The sequence below is a fragment of the Canis aureus genome, chromosome 2 (genome assembly GCF_053574225.1).
Source record: "Canis aureus isolate CA01 chromosome 2, VMU_Caureus_v.1.0, whole genome shotgun sequence".
NCBI classification, from domain to species: domain Eukaryota; kingdom Metazoa; phylum Chordata; class Mammalia; order Carnivora; family Canidae; genus Canis; species Canis aureus.
In genome coordinates this window covers 51,423,521-51,451,042 of record NC_135612.1, presented here as the reverse complement: position 1 = coordinate 51,451,042, position 27,522 = coordinate 51,423,521, and the positions used below count along the sequence as shown (strand labels likewise).

The 27,522-nt window shown below is 37.6% G+C and overlaps 2 long non-coding RNA genes across 12 annotated transcripts in view; one reads left to right on the top strand and one right to left on the bottom strand.

Moving 5' to 3' along the window:
• Positions 1–1,018: 1,018 nt before the first annotated feature.
• LOC144297448 (uncharacterized) overlaps positions 1,019–27,522 on the bottom strand; it is a 79,403-nt gene continuing 52,899 nt past the window's right edge. For 2 of the 6 annotated variants that reach the window (XR_013364500.1, XR_013364507.1), the window contains 2 exons: positions 24,658–24,920; positions 23,747–24,121 (listed from right to left, as the gene is read on the bottom strand). This is a non-coding gene — a long non-coding RNA (uncharacterized LOC144297448). Of the gene's footprint in view, positions 1,276–11,115; positions 11,715–15,700; positions 15,869–23,746; positions 24,122–24,657; positions 24,921–27,522 lie in introns of those variants that run through there. The other 4 variants (XR_013364504.1, XR_013364509.1, XR_013364505.1 and 1 more) reach the window with 4 other exon arrangements.
• The window catches only part of LOC144297418 (uncharacterized), a 187,931-nt gene continuing 174,286 nt past the window's right edge, over positions 13,878–27,522 (top strand). For all 6 annotated transcript variants that reach the window (XR_013364488.1, XR_013364489.1, XR_013364490.1 and 3 more), the window contains exon 1: positions 13,878–14,000. This is a non-coding gene — a long non-coding RNA (uncharacterized LOC144297418). The remainder of the gene's footprint in view (positions 14,001–27,522) is intronic.

The window sequence follows — 27,522 nt, the reverse complement described above, 5'->3', positions numbered from 1 at the left end:
TATGGTCTCGCATTTTTTATGGTGCATAATGCATGTTCAAATAGGTTTAGAGATGATTGCTTTAAAGCCTGCTCCTCTAAATGGGGCCTGCTGACCACCAGCAATAGCATTATCAGAGATAGTGTTTGAAATGCAGACTCCCAGGCTCTAATCTAGTTACTGAGTTAGAACCCGAATTTTCATTAGATCCTCACAAGATTTCTTTGCCTAGTAAAACTTGAGAAGCACAGAAGGCTGGCATCGTAGATCCTTTCAAATATAAGTCACAGGGATCCTGTGAAGGAAAGAGCAGATTTCGTTCTTTTACTAGGAGAGGGAGAAGTTTCTCTTTTCACCTCCCCTTGGTTTTAGCTCAGAACAGCTAATGGAGGGTGATGGTCTGATTTCTTTCATCGATTATTCCCCTTTGTTTTTGTTTTAACTCTATTACATTTTTCCTCTGGGTTATATTATTTCTCTAAAAGACAATTCCCTGTGGACAAATACTGCTACTCAGGACCATTGTGCAGTGTAATAACTAGAAAGAAGCCTACTTGATTCCTTGAGATCTGCTTTGACTCTCATTTTCACTATTGAATCAGCTTCTTGGTGGATAACTCTGCTCTTATATTTTCTTTTTGTTGTTGTTATTGTTGTGCTCTTATATTTTCTTACAATCCATTCCCTGTAATACAATCGGCTAGTTATCTTTCCAAAACTAGATTTTCAGGTTATTCATCTATTTAAAAACATTTTCTTAAAACAGTGGTTTCCATTGTTTTTCAAGAATCCTAGCATTAAACATTATCAAATATTGAATTGTTCAAATGTTTATATTTATATTGTATATTAATATCTATTAGTGTATCCATAAATTACAACATTAAGCCATAGCAGCTATTCTACTACATAGTATATATTCTACTATATTACTTGTGAAAGACTTGAGAATAAAATGAAAGATATTTTATTTTAAAAAGTATTTTATTAATACTTATCTTATTAATCATGCTGAATTTATACTATGTATAGCTAGTAGCTTATAACAAAATATACACTTAGGATAAAGTTCATTCTTGACAATGGTATCTGTTAATATTTCAGAGAATCTTCCTGATGATTTCTAGTATTTTAGCTGATGCCTTGTCAGAACTGCTTACAAAGGCATTATTTTTGCTTCATCTTGTGGCTGGTAAAGAAAGAGCTACCTACAGGGTTAAGGGAAGATGTCAGTTTGGCCTCTTTTTGACTTGCTCACTTTGCTTGCATTAGTAGTACTATCTTCAGTCTGCAGCTCTGGGGAAAAAATCATTTAAACCATTTGTCCATTTTATGATAGTTTAATTAAAACCAGATAATATAATATGCAAGTCTGCTCAACCTGGCCCACAAGAACTACAGCATGCTGCAATGTGCTTAAAGTGAGCAAACAAAAAAAGCTTAAGCTATAAGCCCCTGTTGTAGGGCCTCAGTATGCCTCCAGGACACCTGTCTACCCCATGAGACCTGGGACCACCTTATTTTTGACCCAAGCAAAGACTTCAGAGACAATCCACATGGCAACATGAGTGAAGCTTATTTGCTTTATATTTTTAGCTTAATATTATAAATAGAAAGTCTAATAATTTCTTTCTGCATCCCAGTGGGTTATTTTGCACCCTGCAAAGACTGCTGGTCTTGATAATAAAACTCGAATTTCTTTTTCGCTACTATAATAATCCATAGACTCTTCCCAGAATTACAGAGTTAGGGAGGTTTATCCTTTTCTTCCTCCCATGATACCAATTGCTTACTTATTTCCTCTCTTATTTCCAATATAATAATCTATGATCTGCAGAAAATATAATTTGGGTGGATATGAGATGATGCACAATCCCACCATGTTCTCTCCATCCTTCTGCCAAATGTACTTGCAGTTTCTCTGATGAATGGGGAGTAAGCAAGTGAAATTCTGACCTACAGACAGACTGATTCTTACAGTCTTCCTTTGGAAGGAAACAAAACTAAGACAGGGATTGTTAATAGTTCTTTGGAGCATCCATGACTTTGGCTTTTAATACTGTGGTTGGGAAAGGAAATACTATACTCCAAACTAGAGGGATCTACTTTTGAATAGTAGAAGGATAAAGGCTTGACTCAACTCTACTAGGAATTAGGTGTGTGGTTTCCTGAGAACTGCACATGCTATATCTGATGCTTATTCCTAAACCAGACCCTTAGGCAGATTCCATTGCTTAAGTATTCTTGCAGTGCTGAAGACTTGCCTGAAATTAATTTTTTCTTGTTTGTTTAACTGAGAAAGGCTTCTTTCTTTCTTCTTTCTTTCTTTCTTTCTTTCTTTCTTTCTTTCTTTCTTTTCTTCTTTCTTTCTCTTTCTTTTTCTTTCTTTCTTTCTTTCTTTCTTTCTTTCTTTCTTTCTTTCTTTCTTTTCCTCTTCTCCTTCCCCTCTTCCTTCTTTCCTTCCTTCCTTCTTTCCTCTTTCTCTCTTCCTTGTTTCCCTTCCTTCCTTCTTCCTCCTCCTCTATCTTGCCTTCTTCTCCTTCCTCTTCCTTTTCTCCCCTTCCCTTTCCTCTTCCTCTCCTCTCCCTCCCCCCATCTCCCCATCCTCTTCTTTGACCTTCCTTTTTAAATTTCAGGTTTTAGTGACTCCTGGAAATCTGCTCTTTTTTTCTTAAGATGTTCAAGTGAGTCAGCCTGAACTTACGCTCGGGACATGGGAAATCTCGGTCAGTATTAAGAGAATTAAAAGATAAGATAATCAGTCTTAATAAACTAAAAATAAATGTTCTGTAATAAAATCTACAAAATTAAGTCAAACAATCTCCCTATATTTGTTCTTTATAGGATGCAGCACTAGCACTAAAGGAAAGGACTGAATATAAATGTAGGGAAATAGCTCACTTTTCCATTTTCACTTTCCTCTTTTGTTGAAAGCAAATCTTCATTTATTCATTTATTTATTTTAGGTAAAAAATGTTCTATTAGTTTTGTGCTTATGGTAGGAAAAACTTTGCAGCAGCAGATGAGAACAGGAGGTATACAAGACAATGGAAGTATAGACAGAGACTGAGAAAATTAGTATCACCTCACTAGACCTTTGTAGTTCATTTGGCTGTCAGTGAGACTGAGACAGAAACAGAAAGACCTCCACTTCACACAGCAAAAGGCTTGATAAAATTGCTCTAAAGTTGGAGACAAAACAGTATAATAGGGCTAAATTGTTTAGTTTTTAGTCCCAGTTTCTGTCTCTTGGGGTCAAGTAATGTATCCAATGAGATAACTTCTCAGGCTACGATCTATCTCTCACGGTCTAGCACAGTTCATCTCTCAAACCTGGCCCCACTCTGGTTGAAGCGCCAAGGATAAGACTGATTTATCAGCCCATTAAGGCAACTCTTATCTTAAAGACATTCCCTCAATTTATTGTCAGGATAGGCAATATCAATATAAGGATAGTGTTATCTATATAACATCACCTCAGGTTTTCATGGTTTAGCAGCATCATACAATGGTTGCACCAAGGATTATAAAAAGCATAACAGGCCTGGGTGGCTCAGCAGTTGAGCATCTGCCTTTGGCTCAGGTCATGATCCTGGAGTCCGGGTATCGAGTCCCACACTGGGCTCCCTGCAGGGAGCCTGCTTCTCCCTCTGCCTGTGTCTCTGCCTCTCTCTCTCTCTGTGTGTCTCTCACGAATAAATAAATAAAATCTAAAAAAAAAAAAAAAGCATAACAAGGAGAGCTGGCAGATGCTTAGAGGTCACACCTTTAGGCTCTTTTTTTTTTTATAGATGATAAAATCAAGGATAGAGAGATAATGCAAAAGACCCAAGGATACCCAGTGAGCGAACACTAGAGTTGAGACTCCAGTCCTAGTATCCTGCCTCCCGCATCTGTGTCTATTCTGCAATACCACACTGTCTTTCTGGGCTAAAGCAAAGGAAGGGTACACCTGGGTTAAACCCTGTCTAATTGAGTCTAGGGCTTTCCTGGGTTTGATTTGATGGACCTTCTTTGACTGCTAATACTCTTAATGATCCTTTGTTTAATAACTGTAGTGCATTATAGTTATCAAAGCCTATTCATCTACTTTTTAAAAAATTTAATCCTCAGTATAGTGGTGTATGGGGGACATGTCTTTAGTCTTATTTCTTTAGATGGAACACTCAAAGTTCAGCTACTCTCTCAAGCTGTTTGCCAAGATTGGCACTTTTTATATTGGCCTTTTTATTTGGAATTTTAAAACATAAGCAAATGATATTTGCTTTATTTCATATATAGTAAGATCCATTACAGTACACATATGTGGAAGTTTAATTAAATTCTGACTTTTATTTAGGTTGCCCTATGTGTAAACATTTACAGGGTGCTCTGATAGCTAATCCAGAGACAGGAATTTTTGCAAAGGTTGAGGTTTTCTGTGAGAAACATCTACTCTCATATACAGAACATATGATTCTAGCCTCACTGCATGTTTTACCACCATTCACTCCTTAGGCCTTTATTTTAAGAAAAAAAATATCTTTGTATCTAATTTTCCATTTCAACACTCAAGGGAATGATTGCTATACAAAACAAGAAGAGCCATGGCCATTCACTTCATTTGAATTCATTAAAAAGAAAGAATAAGAAAAAAATAACTAAGAAACTATGCACAAAAAGCATTGGATGTATAAGATGGTATACAGAAACAGAAATTTCCTTTAAACTAATTCCAAGTAGTTTTAATGCAGCTATCATGCACTGTGGCTAGAAGGTTGGCAGCAATCTTGTTTCACCCCAATATAGTGTTTTGATTTAACAAATATGTATTCAGCATCTATTATGTGCCAGGGACTGGACTAAGTTTCAAAGAAACAGTGGTGAATGAGACAGAATCTTGACCTTATATGGGAATTATTTTCTTTTGAAAGTTATAGAGTATTAAACAAGCAATCAAAGAGGAAATGTGTCAGGTGGTGTATGTGTTAAGGGAAAAATGTAATTGGGTATAGTTGGGTCAGTGTATAGAGGGTGGAAGTGGGGGTTACTTTAGGTAGGATGATCTAAGTATCAGCATTTGGACAAAATACCACAGGATATAAAGGGTCTATCCCTTTAAAAAATGTGGGGAACACATTCCGAGAAGAGGTAACAGCTAGTGTACAGTGTTGGAGGCAGGAAAGCACTGGCTATATTGGAAACACAAGGATAAGGGTACAGTGAAATGATTGAAGGGCAGTGTGTCAAGGTAAAGTCTAAGCAGTAAGCAGAGATAGACCATAGTGGACCTTGTAGACCCTGCTAAAGATTTTCCAGTTTATTCAAAACCTGGTGGTAAATCATTGGAACATTTTTGAGCAGAGAACTGAGGTAATAATCTGATTTTCTTGCAAAGAAGGATCACTCTGGCTGCTATGCCTGAACAAGTCACTGCTGGGAGCCCAGGGCAGTGTGTGACAAGTACAGAAACTGGGAACTCCATTAAAGGTCTTCTGTGGTAGTCCAGGGGAGACAAGATTGGGGTTGGCTTTATGTGTTAGCCATAGGTTTGGTAAGGATTGATCAAATTCCTAGTATAATTCTCACATAGCTGTGTTAGAAATTGTTAAATGGATTATATAAAGGATGTCAGAGAAAAGAGAAATCAAGGAAGATAATCAGACTTTTGGACTATGAAACTAGGGGAAAGGTGGTGCTATTTAATTACAGGGAGAAGTCTTTGGGAGAAGTGGATTTAGGAAGGAGGTTCTACTTTGGATGTTTGGTTTCAGAAGACTGCAATACATCTAAGTGGAGTTGGGAGTTGAATAAATGAGTCTGAAGTTCAGGGAAGAGGTTAAATCTGAAAAATACAAATTTGGGAATCATTAGAGTGAAGATGTGAAGGGAGTTAAAGACTGAGCAGCAGGAGTTGAGGTTTCAGGTATATCTTCTATTTTCATCCTTTTGGGGACGCACTGTGGCCCTGCCAACTCTAGCATTGGCCCAGATGTGCTCAGCTACCTTGGATACCATGTGCCCCTCAACTCACACTACAAATCACCAGTCCATAGACCTGGGCAAAAGGAGAAAGACTATTATTGTTTGGTTTGTTTGTTTAATTCTTTGTCTTTTCATTGCCCTGTAGCCTGTCTTTTGAATATCTCTATTGTTTCTTTTGGTGGAAAGAAGTCAAGCCTTATCTTTGTAGGAGTCCAAGGACTCTACGTGTATGTACTGGGAATATTACCTGGCCATCCACTCCTTCAGGTACACTAGCTAGGGTTTGTTTGCAGTTTACTATGCATATATCACAAAAAACACGTAGGAAATACTGAGTTTGGAAGGCAATGAAATTATATGGCAGAAAGATTGTAAAGGGAAAACAGATACCCATCTTCTTATTTTGGGGGAAACTACACTGTTTAGTGAATTTCAGTGTATGATATACTTAGAAATTTCTCTTTATGGTCAAATGATAGTTTACTGAAGCTACTCTTTGATGATTAGGGGTTTGACTGAACAGGGCACTAAATTCTTCTTCTAACTGAATTGACTTTGGTGAAATCTCTGCCCCAGTGTCAGGTATCCAAGATGGACTGTTTTCTACCTGTTTTAAGCAGAAAACAGGTTTTCTACCTGTTTTAAGCCTTGGTAGGCAGGCTAGCACCCCAACCAGATTTAAAGGGAGACAGACAGTGGGAAATGAACATGAACATTCTCAGGACAGGTGGAATTATCTTACCTAACGTTAGTCCACGTAAATTAAATACAAGTATCTAAATATACAAACACTGAAGGTAATTGTGTTTATAGAACAAGGCAGAATTGAGAGCCTGAGGTATATTTAATCACAACAGCTTATTGTATAGCTTGGAAATGTGAGGTATGTTGTACAGGCAAATGGAAATGTTCAGATGGTCCTAGTAAAGAGAGACTGTTTGGGCACTCGGAGATTTTAAAGAGAAATGGCTGGGGATCACCACTGTATCAATCAATCCAAATAAATGCTTTAACACTCCATAACTCCAGTTCAAAGACAATTGTGTTTGGGACAACAGATGCATTTAATAGTTTTAAGAAAATCCCTCTAAAGCAAGTTTCTTTATAACCAAATTTGAGGCCTCGTGCTTCCCTGTTTTATTTTCTATCTAAATGGGGGTAAGATTGCCCTGAAGCAAGCACAGAATGAACTATTTTAGAGGCATTTTTGGGATTTGTGTTTGAGGAACCCTATCATCCCAGTGTTCCTTGGGGCATGTTAGGACATTTTTTTCCCTCTTAAGAAGGATACTTAGAATGTCATTTCCCTGCTCAGAAAACCTTGCTATGGCATGAATTCAAAGTACTGAAGCTCACCATGCAAGACTATTGATTATAATAATAAAAATCAATACTTCCATTGAGTTTTACAATAACATCATACACTTTTAGAAATAAGATACCATTTCCAGCTTCTTTGGTTCTCACTCTACCAGCTTTATTTTATTAACTAACCACTCTTTTACTTTTTAGCTTACCAATTCCTCAGCCAGTTTCTTTTCTTACCTCTGTAGTTTTGCTTCTTTCTGAATGAGAAATACCTTTCTTGTCTCTAACACATTTCTTGATGCATAGAAGGTTCTCAATAAATAATTCTTATCATGGATGAATGAATGAATGAATATATAATCTAAGCCTTTTCTGACCTTTCTCCATTCTCTTTGTCCTTTAAAACCCATATAAAAAAGTCACCTCATGAAGCTTCTTCTAATTGTAGTATTTAAATTAAATTTATCCTCATTTCTTTTTTCTGCCTAAAGTTCTTTGTAGCTTATTTATAACCCTTTCCACTGTATTAATTGTATTTAAGAATTGTGTGTCTCTGAACTGATTTGTAAATCCCTTGAGTGTCAAAGTCATGTTTTCTTTATTTTATAAGATCAATGGTGATGACCATGGCACTTCACATATAGTGGATCTAACAGCCATGGGTTAATTGAAGGTAGATCACTTGAATTTTATATATAGAATGATTTTAACTAATGCTCTAAAGGCTTGGCTCTATATGAACTATTCTATGTATATGTATCTGCTTTTCTCTAACACAGATTTCGTTATTTGAATATGGTAACTAATGGGAAATTTAAAAAAGAAATACATTCAAGAGGAAGAGCAGAGCTGCTTATATGTGTTCAATTGGGATATGAAATAGAGTGAAAATAGCACCTATAAGGAAAGTAGAACTTCTGTTTAAGATCACTAAGCTAAGAGTCTTTTCAGGCAAAAAAATAACACATGTGATTTCCTAGGATTCTTAGACTTAGGCTATTTGAGACTGTGAGGTCTCCCACTTGAGCCTTATTCCATGGGAATAGAAGATCCCTACTTAACTCAGCTTTTGATTCCCTTCTGATTCTCCTGGCACATGACTGGTATTGGGCAGGTTAGCATTGGTTTAGAATTTGGGAGTCCTCTGCTTTCATGGAACTTGCCCTTTTCAATAGAAAATAAATCAGTAGTTAGCTACTGAATCTGTTCTATTTTTTAAGCATGGCAAGTTTTCTTTGGAGAATCCAAATTAAATTCATTGCACAGATGAGGAAGATAATTCTGACCCTGGTGGTAAGGGAGTGTTCTCGGCATAAAGAACAGGGAATGCAGGAGCCTTGAGGTGGTAGTGGAACTTGAAGTTGAGGTAGAGCAGGGATGCCAGGGGGGTAGGGCAGAGGAAATGAGGACGAATTGTAGGTAAGAAGGTCAGAGAAATAATGAGGGTTTAGATCTTGTGTAACCTGGTAAGCCATTGTAAGGGTTTGGCTTTACTTTTTATGAAATGGAAAAGCATGCACGGATTTTGAGCAGCATCAGAACATGACTGAACTTACCTTTTGAAAAGGTTGCAATGCTTGTGAGGAATTGACTAGAGGTGGGCAAACCTGGAAATGACTGGTAAAAGATGGTAGTAGTTTGACCCACGGGGTGATGATGAAGGTCCTGAGGAGTGCTGGTTTCTCATTATGATTTAAAGGATTTGCTGGTGGATTAGCTACATGGTTTAAGAGATAGAAGAATTAAAGATGACTGCAAAGATTTGTGCCTGAGCAAATAGAAGTACAGAGTTGCCCTTAAATAAGTTGGAAAAAAAAGAAAAACAACATAGAGGATGGTTAGGTTGGAGGGAAGATTCAAAATGTGATTTTAGGCATGATAAGTTTCAAATATGTATTAGTTATTCACATGGATATATTAAGTAGGTAGCAGGACATCAGGGGAGTTATCTAAGCTGAACTATAAATCTAGTAGCTGTCAGCATAGAGATAGAATTTAAAGACACATATTAAATGATGTCATGTAAGGAGTGATTAAATATACAGAAGAGCTCAAGTATTCATCCCTGGGAGAAAAGGAGGAGACATCAACGGAGATCCAGAGGGAGTGACTAGTGAAGTGGGTTGAAAACCAGATGAGTATAGAGCTCTAGTGCTTAAGAGAAGAAAGCTATTTCTCTAAGCTTGCAAGTTCCAATCCATCAACGTTTTTGTTTGCTTTTTAAACTCTGTCTCTCTCTTCCCTTTGGTTCAGTAGACAACTGGGTGAGTCTGTAATATACTATGGCAGATGTTTAACAAACTGAGAGCTCTAAGATAATCTTATCCCCTTCAAAATAGCCCCCTCGGGAGGACATGTACTTCCAAAAATAATGCTGTTTTGCCCAAGTCATGTGCAAAACTCTATTTTGGGGAATTACCATCATCTCCCTTAGGATACTCGCTGATAACACACAATTATGTTCTGAAAGATAATTTTGCTGGAGGGTTAGTGTTTCCTCCCCCAGACCCAAACCTGATGAATAAGGGTTGTCAAGCCAGACATGGCTAAACATAGTCAGCACCAAAATATGAACGCAAAGGAGTAAGATTGATTTGCATCTTTCCCTTATTCTTTTAAGCAACATTTTTCTTTTTATCTCAAAGCCACGTATGCTCCCTAATTTCAACCAAATAATGAGAATATACAGATAAAATAAAAGAGGGAAAAGCACCTATAGTCTTACTCATCTTGTTTGTAATATTTTGCATTATTTTCTTATTTTTCTACTTGCTTTTCATTTCACTTGCTGTAGACTGAATATTTTATAAACTTCCTAGAGTGACCATTAAGTTGTAGTTCAAAATAAGAGCTACACCTGGTTGCAGAAAGTCATCCAGGGGTATTACTTGGAAGTGTGTGATATAGATATAAATGTATAACTTCTATTTTTTGAAGGCTTTCATTCTCTCTCTCTCTTTCTAGTAAATAAATAAAGAGCATGAACAGTGGGGAGAGGAGGAGGAGCAGGAGAGGGGGAAGCAGACTTCATGTTGAGCAGAGAGCCAGATGGACATGGGGTTCAATCCCAGGACCCCAGGGTCATGACCTGAGCTAAAAGCAGATGCTTAACCAATTGAGCCACCCAGGTGCCTCTACAACTTCTAATTTTAAATATGCATCTTATCTCTTTCATCTTCCTTTGCCTCTTTCCCTATGCTGATTCTCACTTCCATTTGCCATCCAGTGAGAAAAAAAGAATGGGAGTCAGACAGATTTGGATTTAAGTAGCTGTTCTGTAACTGTGAACTTCTTTATTTTGTCTGAGCTTCATTTCTTTCTGCAATAAAATGGTAATCTTAATAGGGAATTTTACATAATTAATTAATAAAGCATGTATAATGTACTTAGCACATCATAGGTGCTCATGAAAATTTAAAATAATTGAAAACACATGGGTTTTATATTCAGAACAACATAATACCTTCAGTTATCCTTATCTGTACATCTCATTGGCTTGTTGTAATGATCAAATTAAATCATATATGTAAAAAGACTGGGATAAATCCAATAAATCTTTGTTAACGATGTATTATGTGTTTCAGGTATTTTTTTAAGATTTTATTTATTTATTCATGAGAGACAGAATGAGAGAGAGAGAGAGAGGCAGAGACACAGGCAGAGGGAGAAGCAGGCTTCATGCAGGGACCCTTATGTGGGACTTGATCCCAGGTCTCCAGGATCACGCCCTGGGCCAAAGGCAGGCGCCAAACCACTGAGCCACCCAGGGATCCCCTGTTTCAGGTTTTATTTCAAGTTCAATCCACACAATAGGGCTCTGGATCATTTTTTAATTAAAATGAAATTTATTTCTTTATAGTCACATGCTTGTTCTCATGCTGCTTCAGTGACACATGTCATGCTATTTTACTTGAAAATATGCGGGAAATGCAGGGGGTACTATTTGCAGTTGGAGGTAGATTAACTTTCCTCACATAAAAACACATTAGTTATAAATAAAAATTTTAAACACTGATGAAAACAAAGAAACGTACTAAAAATATCCGTCAGGATCTTGTGATTCCTTTCTCATTGTAGTTTTCCTAATTATAGAGGCTATGCAACAACATTGTCAACTGGAGTTCAAAGTTTCAAAACCCAAGTTCAAATGGGAAGACCCAAGTCTTCCAGGTTTCATTCTGATTCCCAGAGTCCCTTCATTGTGTGTGCCTGTGATCTTGCCATTCATGAGGTACAGGTCTCTTCCTGACCTTATTTCCATATGTTTGGCTCTTCAGTACCCCTTAAATAAGTACTCATAGTCTATGATCATGGTCATGGCTGTCACTCCTCCTATAAGCTTCCTTCTGTACCTCTCCTTTGTTCATCTCCAGGGGAACCCTCTCATGGCACGTTTGAATGTTGTGAACCTTGCATTTCAAATGTGTCATTCCATCACAACAGGCTCCCTGGGGTAAAATGTCCTTTGAGAGAAAAAAAATTTGTGATAAAGAAACTTTGTTGCAAATCCTGCCTACTCTGTCTCTGTCTCTCTCCCCCACCTTTGCCCCCACCCCTGCCACATACGTAGTACCCACATGATGATAAAACAAATGCTCTGTTTTATTTATTTGGTCATAAAATATAGCAATTTAATGAAAGACTCAGCTATTGTAAGTTAAAACACCTCAGACAATGGTTTCAATGCCCCCCCTTTCATCTCAATGGTGTTATAATGTTTTCTTTATTTAGATAATTTATCTCCCACACACTCCCTCACATACTCACTAGCACACATGAACATATACACTCACTTTCCCTCTTACAACCACACATCCCCTTCTTTGCCTTCCTGTTCACAAGGACAACTTTTAGGGGGTGGAAACCCTAACTGAGCTGGCTTAAGCAAAAATAAGATATATTGGCTCATATAACTAAAATTTACCAGGTTTAGGGCTGGCTTCTGAAAAGACTTGGGCATGGGCAATGCAACCAACAATTTTTGTCTGATTACCAATTTTCAATTGATTCAATCTGTGTAGATATAGATCAACTACAACTGATTAGTATTTTCTTTTTTCTTAATTGGAAGTGACATCTCAGATTATCTGAATCTTCAGTTTTCAGCCCCAGTCGAATTTTAAGGTCATCCTGAAACTCTAAGCAACACAGTGCCTAGACTTCAACTCCAAAAATTCTCATTCCTTTAGTCTGGGCATGAACCTGAGCATGGTTTGCTTACAAGTCTCTGGTGATGCTCAGATGCCCCACAGTAGAGAGCCACTGATTTTTTGGCTTTTTAAATTTCCTTTCCCAAGGTGCTGCTGGCCATTTTATCCCAAGAGGCTATCACTAGAGGCTTTATTTAGCACAAGGGTCGATAGGCGAAAGATGGTCTCCAAATTCTTAGAGAATAGAGGAAATCAACCTGAATAAAGGAAGGTGATCCATTATAAGAAAACTCCAGAGAGTAGACACAGCTTAGAACAGAAGGTAAAGTCAAAATCTAGGAAGTAGATGGACTAGCATGGAAGCTATCTGGAGAACAAAGTAAATGAAACTATAGATGCTAGCCAAGCGTGGAATATTTACATGTCAGTGTCCAGTTTGAGTTAGCTTAAAGGCACCGGGTCTCATCAGATCATCTCCATTGACTTAACCCACACTAGGCTCCATCGGCAGGTGTAAGACTATATAATAGGGTGCAAAGCAGCTGGCTAATTTTTTTTCAAAATAATTGAACACAAATATCAATTATGCAGGCAGAATGACCACATTGTAATGTTTTTATGGGTTGGAAAGGTAGAAGCTAAAAGCTTATTACTCTGGGACTAGGCTAAAAGTGATCTGATAGGGAATAATGTTTGTCAGTTTCTGCATTTGCTTCACAGAAGTCCATCCCAAACTTTGCGTGCAATTCAGTTTGTCCTCGAGTGAGACTGTGGCAAATAATTCTCATGGTCTCATAATCACTAGGACCCAGAGCCAGAAAATGTCTGCCACTGAATGAAGATCTTTACCATGAATAATTACAAATAAGGCAAGCGATCATTTGTGTCATGGTTCATTGGCTCCATCACAGTAAAACAAAGACATTTTTCACTCTCTTCCGTCTACCACATGCACTATTAAAATGCCTTTGTAGATTACTGTAAATAATTCAAATGTTTATTAAAAACTCTGTTGGATGATCAAGGAATCGTAGATAATAGGAGGGAATACTATCCAATTTATTTTTATATGGCATGCTCCATCCATCATACCACAAAGTGCTTCAAGGCGAAACACAAAAAGAGGCAGAGTTTTCAGGCAAGACTCAGAGAGGAGGTCATTTAAGATGATCTGAGGAGAAATGTTTAAAAAAGTGATACTTTGCTTTTAAAAGTCATCGTTATTTTGCTGGATGAGGTCATCTTGCTAATTCAGCTCAGAAATTTGGTTATTTTAATCATTATTCCAACTGATGAACTTGGCTCACAGTATGAGGGAGAAGTGGACATATTGTCTAACATCAGCAAGCAGCTCAACTTCTGTGTCCCTCTGTATTTGTAGTATGTGGACAGAGGAAATGTGAATCCCTTCTGGCTCCCCCTGGGGTACAGGCATTATGACTCAACACCATTGCCAGATTACATTGAACCTGCCATGTTGGCCCCATGTGAGGTGAAACAGGAGGCCAAGTCAAAGGTGGCATCCTAATCTAAGCTCTGATATTCTTGGTTGAGCATGGTCAATTGCCTTCAGCCCAAGTGACCTCTGTGTTATTAATGGTAAGTAATAGTGTCTGCCATTTAGTATATGACTATCATGTGGCAGGCACGGTATTTGGCAGTTCTGATACGATAAGGATGGTGTTGTCTCATGGTGATTAAGTTGCTGACTTGGGGATCAGATGCAGAATGCAAAGTTGAGGGTGTTGGCTTCAAACATACTAAATCATTGACTAGAGCAAATTTTTTATCCTCTTTAAGTCGAGGTTCTTTATCTATGAAATGTGTATAACAATGAAACCCACTTCATAGCAGTCCCAAGAAGAAGCACGAGCCCATGACTGACACTGCAAACACCTGAGAGATGTTAACAATCATTATTAATCTCACTTAGTACTTAATATTAATAGCTAATACATTATAATGAATACACTTTAATAGTATGACGATATTATATTCATTTTACAGAAAAGGCTAGTGAGACCAAATGACCCTGAATAGTTGTGTGTCTCAGCTAACATTAGAATATAGACTTTTTTTGATTTTTATAGCATGATTCAAATGTGGCTATCAAAATGGTTTTCCTTTACTCAGTATACAAATAGAATTTTAAAGTAATTACAACCTCGAGGTCTTGTCAACCATCCTAGGGATTTCAAATACACAGGATTTAATTCAGAAAGTTGGCTGCTGTGGGGTAGAAAGCCACGTAAGAGTGAAAAGGGGATAGGCAGAAGACTGTAGGAGTAAAATGAAAAGAAGTAATATTTAAAGATTAAGAGCTGCTAATGTTCTGGAGAGAACATGGGAAGGTACTGTACCTCTGGATGCATTGCTAATTGTACCGTTGTTGTCACTTCTACTCACAAGGGCTGGAATAGGTGAAACATGCAGCCCCTCCATGGGATGTTGGAGTCTGAAATCACTCTATTTCTGTTTTCTCTACCTCAACTGCCACAGTGCCAGATCCAGAAGCAGGAAGTATCTCTCTTTTCCTTGACTTCTGATTCCCCAACCCTGTGTCCCTTTGGTAGAACTCAACAGAAAGCCATATAGATCAGGAGACTACAAAGTAATTACTTGCTAACACCCAGTGGCACAGTGCAGAGAATGGGGCTGGGGTGTGGGGTGGGTGTCTGAAAGAAAAGAGGCAAATACTTGGCACAATGACAACCGAACACAACCCTAACCATTTAATTGAAACTCTTGTTTTAGTCCACAGGATTGTGGTTTTGCCCAATTACTAGTTCTACTTTGTAGTAAAAGAAAACACCAGTCCTTCCTTTATTGAGAATGGCTTATATGGGGAAATTATTCCCTCAAAAGATTAAAAAGTGTAGAAGTACAAGGGGGTCATTCTGAAATATACCAGAGTTAAATGAAATGGAATATTGATAGAGCCCTAATAAATTGGGATATTCAGGAAACCAACTACATGATTAAAGGACTCCCATTCCCACTAGTCTTCTGTGTGTCAGGAGACTAATGAAGCCAATGATAGACATAGACTGTTTTCTTGGTTAGGTTAGGCTGGACTTATGGTGTGATGGCAAATAAACTCACAATCTTGGTGGTTTATTACATAGTCTATTTCTGAAATGTCCAGTCTGCTCTAGGATGGGCCCTGTCCAGGGCCTCCTGCTCAATGACATAGTGGTCCAATCTGTTCATGCGGCTTCATCACCTGAATACACCATTTCCACCCCCGCAATCCAAGGGGAAAAAAATGGTTGGAAGATTATGAAGGGGATTTTCATTACCTGACTCAAGAGTGATATACTTCACTTGGTCTTGACCACTGCAGCAGGCTAAGAAGTGAAAATATAACCTTCTCACTTCCCACAAAAGTGAGGAGACCCAGGTAGCGGTAGTGCTAGTAGTAATGTCCACTTCACATAAGCTGCTCCATAATTGACTCTGCTGCATGGCTGGAAATGAGAGTGGATATTTTTATAATCACTGGCATGTCATACAAAGAATGTGTTTTCATTAATACTGGCATTAAAAGGTGAAGAAATTATGCATTTGGAGCAATTGCTTCAGATTATGTCCTCAAAACCTGGCAAGTTTGTCCCTCCATTTGTGGTTATTTATTGAGAAGTATTTGAGAAGCATTGTATATATATGTACATATATCATCTCTTGCTATATATGATTATCTCTTTGTGATGAATTCTTAGCAATTTTATTAATAACATAACTTCTTACTTACACTTCTATTATTGCCTTACATTGGTGACAATAATCTTTTACCTTAACCATCTGATGTCTGACTTTCATCTATTTTTTTAGAAAGATAAATGATTTCTTTAAGCCTTCTACTTTAAAATTTAACTTTAAATTTCTTTAACTTGAAAATATTTGCCCAACAATTTATAGGACCCATTCTTACAAAGTTTCTGCTTATTTTGAATGAGGAATTCAAGCCTTTGTCTTAATCCATGCAATATTTCATCTCCGACATCAGTAAGTGTAAAGCCAGGTGTTCCAGGAAAGGTGATAGAGCACTCTCGTAGCTCTACATTTCAAGTTCAGTAAATAAGACTACCTGTAAGTTGTGAAGACTTTTTGTTTTTATCTCAAGAGTTCTTCCTTTCAGGAAACTGGTGTCCTCCATTTAATATGACAGTAATAGAAATACATTAGCTGGATAAGTAGGGTATTTTGTTTAAAAACTAAAGAGAAGTTTCTGGTAACTGACATGATGTCTCGAGTCTCTATTATGTGACTATCTTGATGCTGTGGATATCTGTCAAATATTGATAATTCTGGTTTGTGAATCAGTTGAGAGAACAAATGAGAAGAACAAAAAACATCTATAAAACATTATAAATAAATTCTTAAAGAATGACTTATGAATGGATTATTAAATAAATGAGTGAATTAATGATTCATGTCTCCAATCAAAAATCTTAAAGAAAGCAATGAAAAATCTAATATGACATATTTTTGCCAAATACTTTATTTTCAATTTATTTTATTTTTTATGGATTATATTTACAAAAACTAAGTCTTTCTAAGATACAGATTTAGTATAGCCTCAATTAATCAAATTTATTAGAAAAAGTCTGTTTAGAGCTGGCAATACTTCTATTTTGTGCATTTGAACGGAACATTTAGTTATAGATCCCATTGTTAAAATTCTTCCATAAGATTTGGTAATTTCAGTATTTATCAATAAAGCAAATTTAGCCCACTTGAAAGAGGTGATTATATATCTGTATTGGTTTCCTAGGGCTGCCATGGTAGTTTACCACAAACATCAAAACAAACAAACAAACAAAACAAAACAAACAAAATACAGACATTTATTCTTCTACAGTTCTGGTGGTTACAAATCAGAAATCAGGATGCTGGCAGGGCCAAACTTTCTCTGAATGCAATACAGGAGAATCTGTTCAGTGCCTCTCTCTTAGTTACTGGTATTGTCACCATTCCTTGGCTTGTAAATGCATCATTCCCTCACTCCCAACCTTACCTCTTTGTCACATGGCATTTTCCCTTGTGCCTCAATCTTTATGTGTCTTGTCCTTTCTTAGAAGGATGCTAGTCCTGTTAGATTGAGGATCTCATCTTGACTACCTCTGCAAAGACCGTATTTCCAGATAAAGTCACATTCATAGGAACAGAGGTTGGGATTCAACATATTTTGGGGGGAGATAGAATTTGATGCACAATGTGAAGAATGACTTTTAGCCAAAGTTTGAAGAAAGAGCTTCAACGGTAAACCTTTGAAAGCAGTTTTCTAAGAATTGTTAGCACTTTTCTAGCTACATGTTTTCACCTGATACATCTTTTACCTTAACCAGCTATTTGAAAACACATTTGTGCTGTTCATGAGTTTAATTCAAAATCATACAATCTAGCTTCATCTCTGGACAGAATTTTAGGTCTGCTTCTATAGAGTTGAATAAAATGTAAATCTTTCTTAAATAGGTGGATTTTACCCTTCATTTCCACCTCAAATTGAACGATATTGACCTGAACTTCTTTTCTTTCTCAATGAACATATCTTATGTCATCTGGTTTCTTAATAAAAATAAGAATGCAGGAAAAAATATCAACCTAAAAACAGGGAAACTGGGAATGGAAAGAGAAAATTGGAAATTCAAACTCAGCTCCATAAATCCCTGAGAATGTTTCATTTGATGGTATTTACCTGTTAATTAGGATCAAAGGAGAAAAATCATATAATGAAGCTCATAAAAGCATACTGGCTAAATATTAATGAATTCAGTGATGGGCTTCTGTTTCCAGGCAACCGAATATTCCCCAAGAGTATTAATGTTGGTTGTAAAACAACAACAACAGCTCAAGCAGGAGTGCTTGTGGCTCTGTTGAATAGAGGCTCTGAATCCCCTAGGCCACATTGCCACTCTTCCTGGGTTGCAGATTGCAGTGATGGCTTCATGTCTGTCACTAACATGAACGTCACACTCAAAAGTCACTGGGATCTGCTAATAAATAGATTTTGGCACCCACAAGAGGAATAATGAACTGAATTGCCTACAGTGCTAAAGACCGTGAGGCAGGGAATTTGCATTTTAATCCTCACTCTACTGCTAGTAGATTGGTACCTATAAGTTCTGTTTCCTTTCTGTCCACAGAAGGAAAGAAAGAAACAGAGAGAGAGAAAGAGAAAGGAAGAAAAAAAGGAAGGAAGGAAGGAAGGAAGGAAGGAAGGAAGGAAGGAAGGGAGGGAGGGAGGAAGGGAGGGAAGGAGGGAGGGAGGAAAGGAGGAAAAAAGTTATTAGACTAGCTGAACTAAGAATCATCTGCAGTTCTACCAGTCTGTGGTTAGTCATGATTACAAGAATAAAAAGAAAAACTACTCAACTATTAAATGGAGGCACTAGTAGAGATAACAGAAATAAACCAGCTTATCAGAAGGATGTGTTAGGGCCCCCAAGTCAAGATTGAAAAAAAAAAAAAAAAAAAAAAAACATTGGTCCAGTCTCAGAGAAAGCAACTAGTGGTCTTCTTGTGGTGCACAGATTATCTAATTAACTTCATCTCTCATCTAGCCTCGTGTCTGACCCTCTTGACCCCACGCCACAGCCCTAGTCAGAGCTGCTCCCCTAATCGCTCTTCTGATAAAGTCAGAATGAACAAGTGGCATGGATGTTGACTTGTGTTCTCACCAGCATTACTTTGATCATCAAATCTACTCCATGCAGCAATCAAGAATGGTGGGCTAGCCCAGAGCCGATAGGCATAGCTGTCACCCTCCCAAGCCACTGTCAGTGCCTGATCACCCTAGGCAATCAGCTTTTTAAAAAAGGCCCCTGTTCATGACATGTGAACACAAATATGGCCGCCTGTGGTGAGATCTCACACAGGGCAGCTAGCCTCCTGGAGGATTTACTACTTTGCTCTTCCCTTCCCTCAGAGCCACCTCCAGCCAATGGGAAGGTTGTCTCCATCCTAAATTGCTAGGCTTCATAAAATTCATGCATTGGTAGGAACATATCTTCATTTGTAACACTATTTCAGGCAGCCACCAGCCTGTAATTTATTCCCACTCTCTATCTTATGCTGCTCCCTTCTCATTAACAACATATTTCATATTTTACAGCTGAAACTGGGAAAAAATATCTGTTTCCCTGAACCTAACCTAGTCTTTGACATGATTTCCCAGAAGTGAAGCTAACTAAGGAAAGGGAAAATGGCATCATGTTTATGGACACAGGCTTTCAAATCAGGAAGACCTATGTTCCAGTGACAGCTCTCTTTTTTCAGCATCTGTGAATCTGAGGCAAGTCTCTTGGCTTCTCTGAGAGTCTCTTTCTTCATTTCTCTGAGCATCTGTTTCTTCATTTTTAAGATACAAATAAAATGACCTATGACACAAGGTTGTTGTGACAATTAAATTAGATTGTGTATTTTAAAATATCTTGTACTGGGTCTAGTAATTTTAACACTCAATAAATGGTAGCTATTACCATAATAGTGATGATCATCATTATTATTATCATTATCATGGAAATATGCAAACAGCCAACATCCTCAAATTGAGATGGTTAGAGATGGTTAGAGCTAGTTCATATATATATATATATATATATATATATATATATATATATATATATATGAAAATTGGCCGTTGAAAATTGGCCATTGATGTTATGGAAAATGGATGGGATTTGTAGAAAAAATTATGGATTTTCTTCTGTATTCTGAAACTCTAGTAATTGCTTTCCTGGAGGGATGAAGACAAGGATATATCATTTAGAATGCCTGATTCTTCCTATCCTCCTGTGTAAAATGTGGGTAGTAATGGCTATGTTGTTGGGTTAGTGGTGCCGGGAGGTATAATGGATAAGAAATATATTACAAATTGTTACATCTCATAAGATGATTATACCTTTGAATCATGTCCTCTTTTGACCTCTCCTTTTCCTTCATTGATCTCCTGCTATCCTTCTACTCTTTTACAGCACACTAGCTGCTCTGTAGACCCAAGCCCATTCACACTGCGCCCATTGCAACACATGGTCTTTGGATTTCTCCTGGCTGCTCTCAGCCTCCTATCCCAGCACAGTTAAAGGTGCTCCACCTGATTTCTAGGCATCTGAAACCAATCAAACTGAGGCTTTGGATTCAATATGTCTTCCAAATAAAATATTAATTTCTCAATGCAATGACTTAAATAGTATTGTAGGTGGTGGTTCTTGGATATTTACGGGCATGGGATTATCTTGGGAGCATTTTAAAAAAAATTCATATTCCTGGAGACTTCATTCTAATTAAGTAGGGTCCAAGAATCATAATCTTCAGCAAACTTTCCAGAAAATTATGGGAAATACTATAAGCAGGAATGTCAGTATCAAGACTGAAACCGACTGTGTGGAAGAGGGGAAGAGCACTCTTAATATCACAAGTTAGGAGGTTGCTTAATCTCCCAGTGCAAGCCCACACACCTTTCTGCTTTATCCTGGCATAGGTCTGCCTCCCTATCGTCTCCTTTCCACAGTGCCATGAAGCAGATAATTTGATCCAGTTGTTTTTCATTGAAACTTCTCTAACACAAAATTGGGGTCTATGTCGGTTGGTCTAATTGAGCGACCTTTCTCCCCTTCCTCCAATTCTTTATACTTTGAAAAACATTTTTCTTTGTTTTTGCAAGTCTTTCTCATACCCTTCTCCTCTGCCTCACCTGGCCAACTTTTGATATCTCGTTTAGGCATCAGCTCTGCCAGGAAATCTATCTATCCTGAGACCCTCCAGGAAAAGCTAAGACCTTTCTCTGGCATCTCATAGCACTTACAGAAGTGAGTTGAGATCATTGGTTTGCATATTTTTTCGTTCCATTAGACTGTGAATTCCTGGAAGATATTGATAATATTTGATTCATTTCTGTATCCCCAGAGCCTCTCACAGAAGTATAAATATATGACATTCTATCTTAGATGTTTTTTTGCTTACCATCTTATCTCTTCTTTCCTCAGTGGAAACACACAGAATATTGATCTCCCCCACCTTTTTCTCCTCTCCTTCTTTTTTCCTATTCCTCATCCACCGCCTTTCCCTTCCCATCCTGGAGTACACTATGACACTGGAGGTAAATATCAAGGCTGGGGATATTGGGACTGTGCAAAAAACAGGAGTGTCTGTGTTCAGAAGATGTTTTATTACTATTCACTAAGGTGCCTGGGAAGAATAAGAAAGCTGAAGTTTTCTTTTTAGAGGATTAACATTTCTGCCAGCACCAAGGAGCTTATAAAAATTAAAACACAGGAGATCACAGATGTCAAATATGGATCATGTCTGAAGGAAAATGGAAGAAAAGAACTTCATTTTCTTTCTGGGTGACAATGGCAGTCACTTTTAGATGAATTAGTAATCGGCTCCAGAGGAAGTCTCTACCCCCATGTAGTGATATTTATTCGTATATTGGTAGGCTAGAGGCCAACCCCCTTTCCCTGTCCTGTTTGCCTAGGGGAATGCCAAATCCCTGCTTGTGACTACTAGCAAAATACTGCAATTGTTGTCTCCTTGGATATGAATAGATAGTTTCAGGACATCAGGAAAAGGATTTGTGGCTATGGTTTAATGATGCTAACAAGGCAAGGCGATCCTCTCTCATAGGTGAGAGAGAAGGTGAAAGTCAGGTTCAATCCTATGCATCCTTTTTCTTGTAGACACACTGTAAAGAAGAGAGAGCTACTTTCAAATCCAGTTGTCAAAGGACAGGTGCCTGGCCTATAATTTTTTTGGCTTATTTTTTCTTTCTGAAATAGAAAGAACAAGGACCACTTTAGATTCCTGGCTTGAACTTGATGGATGGACCAAATGCACTGTCCACACTTGTCCAAAGAGAGGAGCTTCCCACTTATTTTTTAATGATGGACAATAGGTGCCAAGACATTTTCTTACAACAATTTGGTATGTGCCTTTTATCCATACTTGTTTTCAATATAATGAGCATGGATGGATTCATCTCAGGAACTTCAGAAGTATGGCTTGGACCTGAACCCAGATGGCCAGATGCTTATCAAAAGTTTTTGTGACTCATCCAAGCTTCTTGTACGTCAGGAGCTAAAGGGAAGCACTTTACCTATGAACCCTCAGCATTTCCCGTTAAGACCCTGACTAATGCAGAAACAGGCTTTTCTCAAAGTTTTGGCTCTTCACCAAAACTTTACAGCATCTCCCTATGAAGAGGCCTGCCATGAGTCTGTGTGCAATTTACACCCTTGGGCCTTTAGAAAGACTGATGGAGAACCTCCATGTTCAGATAAAGATACTGATCATATAATGAAGGAGCACTATCTGTAGTGTTGCTAATGAATAAGGTGAAGCCTTCTTGCTGTGTCTTTTTTATATATGTCATTCTTGGTAAATACAGACCTTTGAACTTAAATTATAAAATTAATAACTTTTATTCTTCATTTGTAGCTCATTTTTAAAAATGAATTTGAAGTTTTCATAATTTTTTTTGTCTCTGAGTGGTTTGAGCTTGCTTATTCCTTTCTGCATGTCTAAAATTCATTTAGCTTTGGCCAAGTGAATAGTTGTGCCCAATTAAAAGACAAGATCCTTCAATAACAGGGACACCTGGTATGCACGTAATGGGTATTTGGGTATCACTGGAAGAATAACTAAGTGAAAGAATGTAATCATGCAGTTCCACACTTTATCCATTGTAGTATTAGCCACTGACTAATGGTGAGTGCACACGTTTTCCTCAAGCAAAACATAAGGAAATGGAAACAGCCCATAAAAATAGATTTTTTTTCATCATGCAACTTTCTTTACAGATTACCACTACTTAAATCTTTCTCTCATCTTGAATAAATTTCCTTTTAAAAATCAATTTTCAGGGACACCTGTGGCTCAGGCAGTTAAGCATCTAAATATTGGTTTCAGCTCAGGTCATGATCTCATGGGTTGTGAGCTCATTCTCTCTTTCTCTCTCTCTTTCTCAAAAAAATACATATTTTTTAAAAATCAATTTTCAAGTTTGTCTTATCCATTGTTTTTAAGTTCAGGAAAAGTAGGTGAAACCAACTCATACATAAATACCAAAATGAAAGCCATTGGTAAAAAAATTCATTTTTTTATACCATGGTGGCAGTATCGACTTAAGGCTTCTAGATCCATGCCTACTCATTATTTTCCTTTTTTAGAAATATTTTCTTTCCTTTCAAACTTTTTACATAAACTTTTTATTTTAGAATGGTTTTAGACTTGCAATATTATTGCAAAGATAGTAGTTCCCATTACCCACATTCAGTTTCTCTTATTAATATATCTTATATTTGCATGGTATATTCATTACAATTAATACACCAGTAATGATATGATATTATTAACTGAAGTCTATGCTTTATTTAGATTTCCTTACTTTTTATCTAATGTCTTTTTGGTTTTGGTTTTGTTTTTTTCTGTTCTAGGATCTCATTCAGGATACTATTTTACATTTGTAGTTATATCTTCTTGGGCTCTTCTTAACTGTAACTCATTTATTTTGACACCATACTTGGGGTTGTCTTAGGTATTAAACTATTAAGAGTTGGCAATTAGGTTTTATTGCATTTGCCAATTTAGTTTGATTGGAGAGCAGCATTGAGGGCTGTTCTCGGAATGACTCTGGGATGTGTATCAGGAATGATATCATACAGATGAAGAAAAGAATGAATGGTAGGTAGCACATGAGCTTGCTGTTGGATCCACCAAAGCTGTTTAAAATATAAAAAAATAGAAATAATTACTCTTTACATTCATTTATTTACAGTACATTTATTAGGCTATAATCTTATATGCATGAAATTTCACAAGTAATGTATGCCATCTCTCTCATTCATCTGAAATTCATTGAACAGATAATGTGTACTAGGTTCTTAGCTGGCTAATGGAGAAGGGAGATAAACTGGACATGGACTCTGTACCTATAATTTGGTATCAGCATGAATAGTATCATTTACAGGAAAGGACTTTGTATAGAAAAGGTGATAATTGTGGAATTGACTAGAGGAAAGATTGTGTGTGTGTATGTGTGTGTATGTGTGTGTGCATGTCTTAAAGTCAGATTGGAATTAATTGTCTAGATAGGCAAGAAAAAAAAAAAGAAAAAAGGAATGAGAGAAGGGGCTATTTTAGGCTTCACTGGGGGTCCTGGGATGAGGATGGGGAAAGGGTGCAGAAACTCCTCCTGTGAATCTGATCACTAGGGAACATAAGGGCAAAGTGATGTCTTTGCCAGGAGGCCACTTACCTTGGATCTTCTTTGCCTTCTCAGGCCATAGAGTCACAATATACATCCCATATATTCTATGTTCCAAACGAATATATAGATTTTCAGGACTTGGATGGGATACTCTTGGCCCAACAATTTATTAAGATTGAAAGAATCTTGATGCTCAGCTTAAATTGGCTAGACTTCTGTATGCTCCAAACTATGATAATCTTTAAACTGATTTGTGAGTGTAGCTTGTAGGATCCATTTTATAGTTCCAAAGTTACACCATGATGCTATCCCTGGGAATTCAAATGCAAGAATGGGGGAAGGAAATTAATAATATTCTAAGGATGACTAAGCCAAGCTCCAAGCAAGCTACTTTTCAAGCATATCTTGCTTAACTTCATAATGAATTGGGAAAGCATGTTGCAAACTTGAACTATTACTAGAGAAAATATTGTATGCATTTTGTCTTTCTCTATTAGAAAGTTCACTAGGATATAAAGTGTAAGATGTTCTACCTTTCTAGACTTCCATATAGATGGGGTCTGTGCTAAATATAATAATGCCTAAGGATATCCATTCCGTAATGACATGATCTTGTAATAGGTTGCTCTATAAGGTAAAAGAGATTTCAAGGTTGTTGACCTTAAAATAAAGATGGGACACCTGCCTGGCTCAGTAGTGCATGAGACTCTTGATCTCAGGGTTGTGAGTTTGAGCCCCATGTTGAGTGTAGATATTACTTAAAATAATTAAAGGGCACACGAGTGGCTCAGTTGGTTAAGTGACCCTTGATTTCAGCTCAGGTCATGATCTCATGGATTGTGAGATCAAGCCCTGCACTGGGCCCCACACCTAGTGGGGGATCTGCTTGGATTCTCTCTCCCTGTCTCTCCTTTCTTTCTCTCAAATAATAAATAAATAAATAAATAAATAAATAAATAAATAAATCTTTTTAAAAAACTAAGGATTATCTAGGTGGGTTCAGTCTAACAACATAGGCCCTTAAAAACAAAGTACCTTCTTTGGCTGCAAACAGAATAGTGACAAGATAAAAAAGACAGTGATGTCAGAGAAATTTGAAACATCCTTCTTATCCTTCTTATGTTAACTGTCCACTGCTAGCTTGGAAGGCAAAGAGGGCCATAAACTAGGAAATTGGGCAGTCTCTAGAGCCTGAGAATTACTTCTTACCTCTGATGCCAAACTTAATCCTACAACCACATGGAACTGAATATGGCCAAGGACCTGGTTGTATTAAGAAGTATATTCATCCCCAGACCCTCACTGAAGAACACAGCCTCCTTTAACACTGTAACTTTAGCCCAATGAGAGCTGTTCCTATCTCCTAACAGATGGGACTGTGAGATAATAGATGGGTATTATTCTTAAGCTGCTAAGTTTGTGGTAATTTGTTTGGACAGCCAAGGAAAAATAATTGAGGGGTCCATGGCACTGACCCAAGTGGGACATGTGATAGAGTAGTGATTCCTTACTGAATCAGTGGGCCATGGACTAAAGGAGAAGTAGGGACATCATCTAAGGGTAAAAGCTGGTATGAACCCTTGGAAACACTTGGTATCAAAGTCTAGACAAGGCTTCAGATCAAAAGGAGATAGAACAAAATCTGAAGGCATTCCGAAGGAGAAGGGAACAGGGGTAAAGCAGAACCAAAAGAGGATCCCAGATTCTCAACAAAGAATGTTTCAAACAGGATTGTGAGCTCTGTCCACTCAGGAAGAGGACACCATTAAACAGTAGGGCTCATTTCCATATGATCATAACCTCACTCACTGCAGCCAAACCTTCACAACAAACCAATGAAAGATACTTTAACAGGGAGTATTGCATTAGCTGGCTGTACTCATAGATTGCTTTACCCTATTGAGGGTATCATTGAGCACTTTGCCATATAACTGAGAAGAAATAAACCCAAGTCCTCAGTTTCTCTTTCACAGATGCAAGAATAGTCTGTGGAGACACACATCACTGTGGGAAAACCTCTCAGTCTATGTTTGTAATGGATTCCTTGTCATACGAAGGAGGAGGTATGGTCATTACTCAATAATCTGGGGCAACAGAAGAGGTAGACCTCAAAGGGCACAGTCCCCTCTCCATTCTTGGCCACTACCTCTCATATTTAGAGTTCAATTCTATCCAAATCTCCATTACAATCCTTCTTCAATGCCCAGACTGCCTTAACCTCTGGTCCCCTTATATGGTGCTTCTGAACATCAGAGAGTTTACCACACTGCAGAATGACTACATATTTCTAGACTCTACTTAGGGAACTTAGAGTGGCTATTGACTATTACACTAACATCAGTACCTCAGGCAATGCCTGGAAAATAGAAAGCTCTCATACTTGTTTTGTGATAAAGATAATATTACCTTGAATTTCTCTTTCTTAAGGCTGTGCTCTTGACCATGTGATTGGCCAATACCTCATGTTAATTGATTGTTGGTGGAGCCATTGCAGGAGCCTTCCAGGCCAGCTTAGATAGGGTTTAATTTCCAGGCTAGCTGTTTAGGCTAGCCTTTGGTACTGTTTAGGCTAGCCTTTGGTACTTCCACTTTATGTGTTCATGTGAATGGGTTAGCGTGAAATTGGAGTGAATATCATTACTGTCAGATGACATAAAAATATAACCTGTTGCACTGATTATTACTCAAAAAGGCCAGTGTATGTGATACATACAATTTACATGTTACCTGCTTATCTGTATGAACTGTGTGGATTTCCACCTGCATTAATATTAGAGAACACCCAAGGAGCGCCTTCGACTCTTACCTACAGCTCATATGTCACTTTTTTGGAATAATGCACTCAAGGTCTTAAATGTTAGAGCTGCCACCAGAAATCTATCAGCCTTCTTGGAAGCTATGCACATCTGTCTC